This window comes from Adiantum capillus-veneris, chromosome 20 (genome assembly GCF_014529385.1).
Source record: "Adiantum capillus-veneris isolate H3 chromosome 20, ASM1452938v2, whole genome shotgun sequence".
In the NCBI taxonomy this organism is placed as follows: domain Eukaryota; kingdom Viridiplantae; phylum Streptophyta; class Polypodiopsida; order Polypodiales; family Pteridaceae; genus Adiantum; species Adiantum capillus-veneris.
The window spans coordinates 44,568,772-44,577,674 of NC_140950.1; positions in this window are offsets into that span (position 1 = coordinate 44,568,772).

Consider the following 8,903-nt stretch of genomic DNA (forward strand, 5'->3'; position numbering starts at 1 on the left):
CTTGTGATGTGTTGTGGTGTAATTTACTCAGGCTATGTTGAACAAATACTAATCTCACTTTGATTGGTCATGACAGATTTTTAAGAAGGCATTAGTGCAACGAGCACCCCCTTCCCCCTTCTCTCTCTTTCTTACATATATATATTTATGTTTGCTTGATCATTAACGATACACTTCAAAGCAGCCCGAGCACCATCTCTCTCTCTATCTCTCTCGTGTTTTAGTGTATGAGAGTGTTCCATTGGTGTTAGGGTTAGTGTAAACTCCTTGCTTGTTTGTGGGTTGCTCTAACGATTCTCCTCTTTTGCGTCCTAGTTTGCTCTTAAACTAGGTGGTGCCCCTTGTGTAGTTGGGATTTGGCTGGGGGTTTGTTGTTTTGGTTTGTGTTGTGTTGTTCCCCACCCCCATTGAGCAGCACAGGAGCCTTGAAGGGTGTCTAGAGGTTGCTCTTCTTGTTGCCCGCCCCGGACCGCTTCAAATTGGTGCCCCCACGGAGGAAAACAACTCGTGTATGTTTTTGTGTAGGATCAACTTTTAGCATAGTCAAGTAGTTTGCATGAATCACGAGAGTTTGTATGATCCGTTCATTCCCATTGAAAGGCAAAAGATACACATAATTGTTAGTACTAAGTTGCAATTTCAACGGGTAATTCGTAGGATTTTAGGTCCTCTTAGGTTAGCCGAGATAAACACTTCAGTAAATCCTTTTATTTTGCCTCTCATTAGGTACGATATTAGCTTGGACGTCTATATTTGTGTTATTTTAAGCATTAGGACATGCATAGGCCATGGATAATGGCCCAGGAATAGAGGTTTTTCCCTTTCATTTTACTCCACACATTAGAATAAACGTTGCAATTAGTAGAAAGATCCATTTTCAACAACGAATGGTGTTCATGTTTGGTGCCCAAAGAGTAGGAGAAATTCTTGCATCACCAAACCCTATCATTCTACCTCTCATCAACTACCACACTTCTTTTGATGTACATGTGTTCATTTTATTATAAAATGAAGTGCAGCCCGGCAAAATAGTGTGTATGTTTGTTTTTTCTTTGTCCAAGTTGTTACAAGAAACATAAAAAGATCATTTGTTCTAACAGGGAATGTGTGTGCAGTGAAAGTTCAATCCTTAGAGATCTAGCTCTATTACCAATTGAGTTGCAGGAGCAAGTAGTAAGGCGTCTCCCTCATAACAAGAGGGTGGTGAAGTTAAGATGAAAGGTCCTACGCGTGGATTCCATTTTCCTCTTGTTGTTGGGCACTAAGGAAGACCGCGCATTCATCCAACTAGTGTGTGCCCTAAGATTGGTAAATAGAGTGAAATTTGGCGTTTGGCGAGTGCATTTCACCATTGAGGAAGACTCTTCAAGAAACTTGCGGCCAGAGTTCATGCTTCATAGACTCACATTTGGTGAATTTTTCCCTCATTCCCTCACATTCATAGTCTTCCTTTCGCTTTCAACAAAGGAGATAGGGAGCTATTCAGAGCTTGTCTTAATAAAAATAAAGAGAGCATAGAGAAGATTGCAAATTTGTATAAATTGTCATCCTTCTCTACTTTCTATGACACTTTGTTCATAGAGACATTGTAAATCTCTTTATGATTTTGAATGATTTAACCATAATCCTAAGGAGTTTTTTTCCAGGAATTTTGTAGCACAAGTGGAGTCTTTAAATCTTGCAAACTTGATTGGACTTGATGAGGATGTTCTTTATGAAATTGTGAGAAGGTTGCCTCACTCCGGCTGTGTGGAACTCGAAGGAAAGGAGCTCCTAGTCAATTGCTACTTTCTCACGGCCTTCGACGAGCATGAAGATCTAGTTTTTATACAAACCGCTTGTGCGTTGGGAATTGTAGAGCAAGTGCAATTTATCACTTGGGACGTGGTTGCTCTTTTGGATCCAGAAAATGAAGTTCTAGAGATTTCTATTTATCGCCTTAGCTTTGAAGAATTTCAACCCTTCTTAGAGCTCATCAATAGTCTACCTTTTTGTTTTGATCAAACAAATCGAGACCTCATTGAAGCTTGGATAGCTGAAGAAGAAAACCTAGAGTGGTATTTTCTTACTTCTTCATTTGCAGGCGAGTGGTTCTAAATCTCTATTGTATCCCTTATTGTGACTCGTGTTGTAATCTCTCATAATAATGGAGAGCCAACGCCAAATGTCTGGATATCCTCTTTTCTTTGGAGAGCCTGGAGAGGATGCATAATTATTTTTAGCAAATTTCAAGATGTCTTGTCGTATCAAGAGGATAGTAACCGATCAAGAACGTGTAGAAATGTTTGAGGTGGTCCTTAGGAAAGATGCTAGTACTTGGTTTGACTCTTTGCCTGAGGAAGTTAAGGGGAATTACACAGAAGTTTTGAATCGTTTTAAGAGATACTTCTTTGATCCCCAAAACACTCAAAAACTATGGAAAGACATTGTTTCTCATAAGCAAAAAGACTTAGATAACTATAACTTGTACAAGCAAGAGTTTCTACGTCTTTGGGCTCTATGGATACGAAATGTTGCTAACCCTGGTGATGGTGCAGAATTTTTAAAGAAGGAGAGGTTCATAGCCGGACTCTTTCCTGACCTTAAGGTAAAAGTTGAGGCGGGTGCACCTGCTACTTTTGATGTAGCTGAAACTAGGGCTGCTGAGAAGTATAGGAAACTCAAGTGCTTAAGGGGAGAGGTTCCAATAGAAGGTCTTAGACCCAAAGGTAAGTCACAAGCATCAACATCTAGGGAGCTTCCTGAGGTAGCGGCTGAAGTGATTGAGAAGTTAAATGAATCTTTAAGTAACCTGTCAATTCACCTTGCACAAGCTATAGGTCCAAAGGGAGAAGCAAAGAAGTCAGAAGAGAGAGAGCCACGAACTAGGAGAGTCTTGCAATGTTGGAATTGCGGTGAGTCTGGACATGGGATGTATAATTGTCCTTGGCCCCGTGGAGAGCCAGGGAGACCTAACTTGAATTACCCAGTGATCAATGCAGGAGAAGGAGCTGGTCAACAACCAAGGCTTCTACAAAGGCCTAATGGACCAAGACCACCTCCACAAGGAGTAGAAGGAGTTCCACCTTTGCCAGATCCAAATGTGCATGTGGTAGAGGTGACAAATTCAAATGAGGTTGACATGGAAGCCAATGGCATTAAGCGTGGCCGAGGAAAAGGTAAAGAGAAAGAAGGAGTCACATCACAGAGTGACCATGGACAAGGCAAGAAGGCAAAGGAAACCAAGAGGACTCGACGTCATATCAACCTCCAAGACTTCCCTCTTGGACATGGTATGGCTCCGTACAACTTGTTGGAAGACATGAGAGGTAAGGGTCCTGATATTTCATGGCCTCAATTTCTTGCATTATGTCCACAAGTTAGGAGGGATTTAACAAGGGCAGTTAGCACTAGGAGAAAGGTAAAAGAGAGTGTGCCTGTTGTAAAAATTGCACAAGCTGAAATGAATGAGGACATTACACCTGTGCTAGATTGTTACATAAAAGGGAGATTGGTTAGGAAAGGTCTAGTGGATGGGGGTGCACAAATTTGCATCATGATAGAGGGACTCATGCAAAAACTAGGCATGCACATCCATGAGACACCTGAAATTAAGGTCAAGATGGCAAACAATAGCAAGGCTAGGTGCGTAGGCATTTGTAAAAATGTTTTTGTGGAGGCCTTTGGCATTAAGAAGGTAGTGGATTTCTATGTCATGTCTACCAAAGGAAATGGTTACCCATTTATCCTAGGGAGACCATGGCTAATGAAAATGCGAGCTTTGCTGGATTGGGAGAGTGGGAAATTAATTTGCAGGAATGACAATCATAAGAAGGTTGTCTTTGACATGAAGGAGCAACGCCAAGAGGAGATCCATGAAGAATCATCTCAAAGTGCGACGGAAGAAGGTTGGACTGATAGCACTTCAGAAGAAGAAAGTAGCGGCATCATTACTAAAGAGGAGTCTTCCATCGAAGTCATGGGGGTAAGGTTTAAGCCAAGCAACCAAGAGACCTCTTGTCAAGGCTTGGAGGAGGTAGGTCCTCAAGAGAACGAAGGTGTTCAAGATGAAGGGATGCTGGAAGGTATGCTATCAACAACACTTACAAAGGATGAAAGAGAGGAGTTCAAATGTGTGCTAAGGAAGTTTCCTAGGCTTTTTGCTAAAGACTACACCGACGTGCGTGGGGTAGATGTTGTTCAACACAAGATTGAGTTAAATCCTGAGGCCACACCTAAAGCTCAGAAGCTACGAAGGCTAGGAGTCATCAAGGAGCAGGCTTTACTCAAGGAGGTAAGAAAGCTTCTAGCAGTAGGTTTCATTTATCCAATGGAGAATTCAGAGTGGGTCTCTCCCGCTGTTGTCACTCCTAAGAAAAACGGAAATTGGAGGGTGTGTGTGGATTACCGTCCACTCAATGAGGCAACAAAAAGAGATCACTTTCCCCTCCCATTTCAGGATGAGATACTAAATGAGGTAGCTGGTCATGAGAAGTACACTGTGTGTGATGGCTACTCAGGCTACTTTCAAATAGGTATCGCATTGGAAGATCAATTGAAGACAACCTTTATCACTCCTTGGGGTTGTTATGCTTTTAGAGTCATGCCATTTGGTCTGACAAATGCTCCTACAACATTCCAACGTTTCATGAACATGGTGTTTCAAGCATTCTTTGGAAAGTCAATTAGGGTGTTCATTGATGATTTCTGCATTTATAGCTCAAAATCATTGCATCTACAAAGGGTAGAAGAAGGTTTAAAGAAGCTCTACGACATGGGAGGTCAACTCACCCCGACAAGTGCCACATAGGTGAGGATGAAGTGATCTTTCTCGGTCGCAAGGTTTCCTATAAAGGCATTGAGGTGGATCCTTCAAAGGCAAAGGCTCTTATTGAGCTCCCATCACCGAAGAGTCTTAAGGAGGTCATCTCTTTCATTCAGAAGGTGAAGTATATGTCACGCTTCATTCACTTAGCCTCGGAGTTGCTTCATCCTTTGCAAAAGTTGACACAACAAGTAGAATTTGCATGGTCTGAGGAGCTTGAAGAGTATTTTTGTAACATTAAAGTCATTTTGTCAGAGCTACCAACACTCATGCCTCCTTGTTGGGAGCACACATTCTTTGTTAGCTCTAGTGTTGGAAGGGAAGCAATTGGTGCTATGTTGCTACAACAAGATCCCCACAGTACAAGGATGCAACCCATCTACTTTGCTAGTAGGGTCATGAATGTTTTGGAGAGAGACTACACGGAGGCAGAACTCATGATGCTTTCTCTCATGTTTGCGATAAGGAAGTTTAGATCCTACTTGCTCCCAAAACCTTTTGTAATCCTCACCGCAGAGAATTTGTTCCCTTGGGTGTCATCTCAAATGAATCTTAGTACTAGGATCTCAAAGTGGATTATGGAGTTACAAGAGTTTCAATACTCTTTCAAGGTAGAAGATAGTGTGCGTGCACAATTGACAGGGATTCTCACTTATAGGGTGCATGAAAAGGAGATTAAGGTGCCTGAAGTAAAGACCCTACCATTGCCACCACCAAAAAGTATTCCTAATGCTTTTACCTTGTTCTTTGATGGAGCTTTTCGACGAGCCACAGGGAAAGCAGGGGGAGGGCTAGTGTTGCTCAACCCAAGTGGAGAGGTGGTCATGAAAGAGAAGGTGAATCTACCAGGTTCAACTAGCAACAATGAAGCAGAATACGACACACTACTTCATGGTTTGAAGATGTGCATTGGCCAAGGGATAAAACGTCTCATGGTAAAGGGAGATGCACTTCTCATTGTTAAACAGATTTTAGGCATTTGGGCATGCAAGAATGAAAGCTTAAGGACAAAAGTTCATGCCATTCGTAGGATGTTTAATCAGTTTGAAGAAGTGAAACTATATCATATTCCGAGGAAACAAAATGAAGATGCCGATTTACTTGCACAACAAGCAGTTACATGTGTTGAGAGAGAAGTGCGGGTCATCATGGTGGCAGCAGCTGTCAAGCAACCGAGATACCAGGGATTGGAGTCATTGGCTTCCATTATTGGCTACATTTTGGAGGGTGAGTTTCCACAAGACTTCACGAAGGCTCAGAAGAGGAGACTCATGAAGAAGGCAAGCATGTATCTCTTCCTAGAAGGCTCCCTCTATCAAAGAGGGAAGGATAAAGTGTGCAGAAGAGTACCAACTATCGCGGAAATTCCAGCCATTCTAAAAGGTTTGCATGAAGAGGCATGTGGTGGTCATTTTTCCCAAGAATTAACTGTGAAGAAGATTTTTCTTGCGGGGTATGTTTGGCCAAGTCTACATGTGGATGTCCAACATTGGTGTAAAAGTTGTCACAATTGTCAGGTAAATGGGAATAGAAGACTGATTTATGGTCCAAGGCAAATTATGCTTGCAAATGGACCCTTTGAAAAGTGGGGCATTGATGCTATGGATCCTCTGCCTAGGACAAAAAATGGTAAACTCTACATTCTAGTGGCTGTAGACTATATGACTAGGTGGGTGGAAGCACAAAGTGTGGCAAAGGTAAATGAGAGGACAGTGAGCAAATTCGTATACACTCACATTTGTTGTAGATTTGGCACACCTTTGGAGATTGTTTCTGATAATGGTCCAGGGTTTAGAAAGGGATTGCTCACAGAAGTCTGTGAAGAGCTTCACATTCTACATCGTCACAGTACACCCTACTATCCCCAATCAAATGGTTTGGTAGAAAAAGCTAATGGTGTCATTGCAGGCATCATTAGAAAGATGGTGAAAAACAAGACAAAGTTGTGGGATGACTTCTTGGATGGTGCCTTGTGGGCGTATCGAACCACATATAGGGAAGCCACGGAGTTCACACCATTTCACTTGGTCTATGGTCAAGAGGCTTTCCAGCCAATTGAGCTAAACATTCCAACAATGCGACTTCATGGCAAATCAGCACAAGATGATCAAGAAGCATGGATGGATCGACTTCTTACCTTAGCTGAGCTTGAGTGGAAAAGAGAAGCCGCATACGAGTTCTATAACAGGAAAGCCACACAGACAAAGGAGAAGCTTGACAAGAAACTGAAGGACAAAGGCATCAATGAAGGAGATCTTGTGCTAAGGTATGACAATCGACTTGATAATCGTTTTGATGCCAAATTTGAAACAAGATGACAGGGGCCATACATAGTCAAGAAGGCTTTTAATTCAAGTTACTATCAACTTATGGACTTGAATGGGAAAGAGCACTCCAGGAAGGTAAATGGCTATCGCTTGAAGCCTTACTTGAGTCGCCTTCTACCAAAGGATCTACCAGAGCAAAAGGCAACTATCTCATGTAAGTATTGTTCCATGAAGCATGAGTGTAACCCAAACCAAAATTCCAAGGGGCCAAACAATGAAGATCTTGTTAAGCACTCTGAAGCACTCTCTTTCGAAAAGATTCTTTATGATGGTACATGAATATACCATCATCCTGGGGGAGGGCTAATGATAGCCGTTTTTCGTCTCTCTGTAATTGCCATAGTGAGTTATCTCACCCTATCAAATCAATCAAACACTATGGTTACCCTCACACTTTCACTGTATATAGGTGCGTGTGAGTTAGGGGACTTTTCCCATATCTCCTTACTGAAATAAAAAACCCTCAATTAGCTAGTCATTGGGCTAGTTGAGCCAAAAATATATAAAATATAAGTATATTATGGCCCATGCGTATGTAAATATTTCTTTGTATATAGGGCCTAAATAAAAGATTTTTTCATAATTATTTTGGTATTTATTTAAATATTTCTACCTAGGTGTGTGTTATTTATGCTCTGTATATTGCCTCACCATTACCACAATTTTTCTTACCATTTTTCATACTCTTTATTCCATATAGAAATATTTTCATGTAAGCTTCTCTTATATTTGGTGTAACTCCACCCCAACAAAAATCCAAAAACACTAGTTTTATTTATGTGTATATTTTTTCACTATTGTGATTTTTCCCTTCCTACATCTATTTTGTTTTTTTTTTCTAAAAAATTAGAACACCAAAAATATTTATCTTTTTATGGTAGCCTCATAATGAGAGAGATTTCTTTTGACCCCTTTATATTTTTTCCACTTATATTATTTATATTTGACATGTACATATTTTTTAGACCCCTCAATATTTGATTTTCTTAGCTGTACTATTCACTTATATCATGATCTCAACAATATCTTCAATTATAGACCTACCAAATAAGGTCAAGGGTAGGTGGCATGCATACATGCACTATGGAGGGCTCACTCTTGGAGGTATTCAAAAGAATCATCCAAAGAAGGACCCCACAAGGGCCTTGTGCAGTGGAAAAAAACGATCGGTTTTGCTGAATTTTTATAGTTCACTTGCTCTTTGAATTTGAAAAGGTGATACAAACAAAAGTTGTAGCTCGTGGGCTGAAATTTTGCCTCAAATTTTTTCATATTTTTTTGAGTTACGAGCTGTGAGCTATGATTTTATTAGTGGACCCCAGTTTTCCCATGCTATGTAGCCACACTCTCTCTTCCACTTTATCATTTTCCTCTTTCACACACACTTCTCCACTCATCATCCCCACCTCTCTCACCACTCCTCTCTGCACCCTACTCACCTTCTCCTCAACCTTGAAGAATAAGAGAAACCATGGTGAACTCATACCTCCCACACACAATTCCATTGCAAAATTGACCACCTAGTCTCATTTTTCCTCCTTCAAATTACCCATATCTATCAAAAAAACCACAAAATTCAGCCTCTTCTCTTAAAAGACAGCATCATGGTGGTTTATTACTCAGCTTCAATTACCTTGTCTCTCAAGGAAGGTCAAGAGTGGAGAAAAAATATACCGTCAAAGCTAGTGGACCCTCAACAAGCGTCAAAATTGGCCCTACTCAAGACACTTGGAGCATCAACCTTGTAAGAAATCCACCTTTTCTTACCTCTT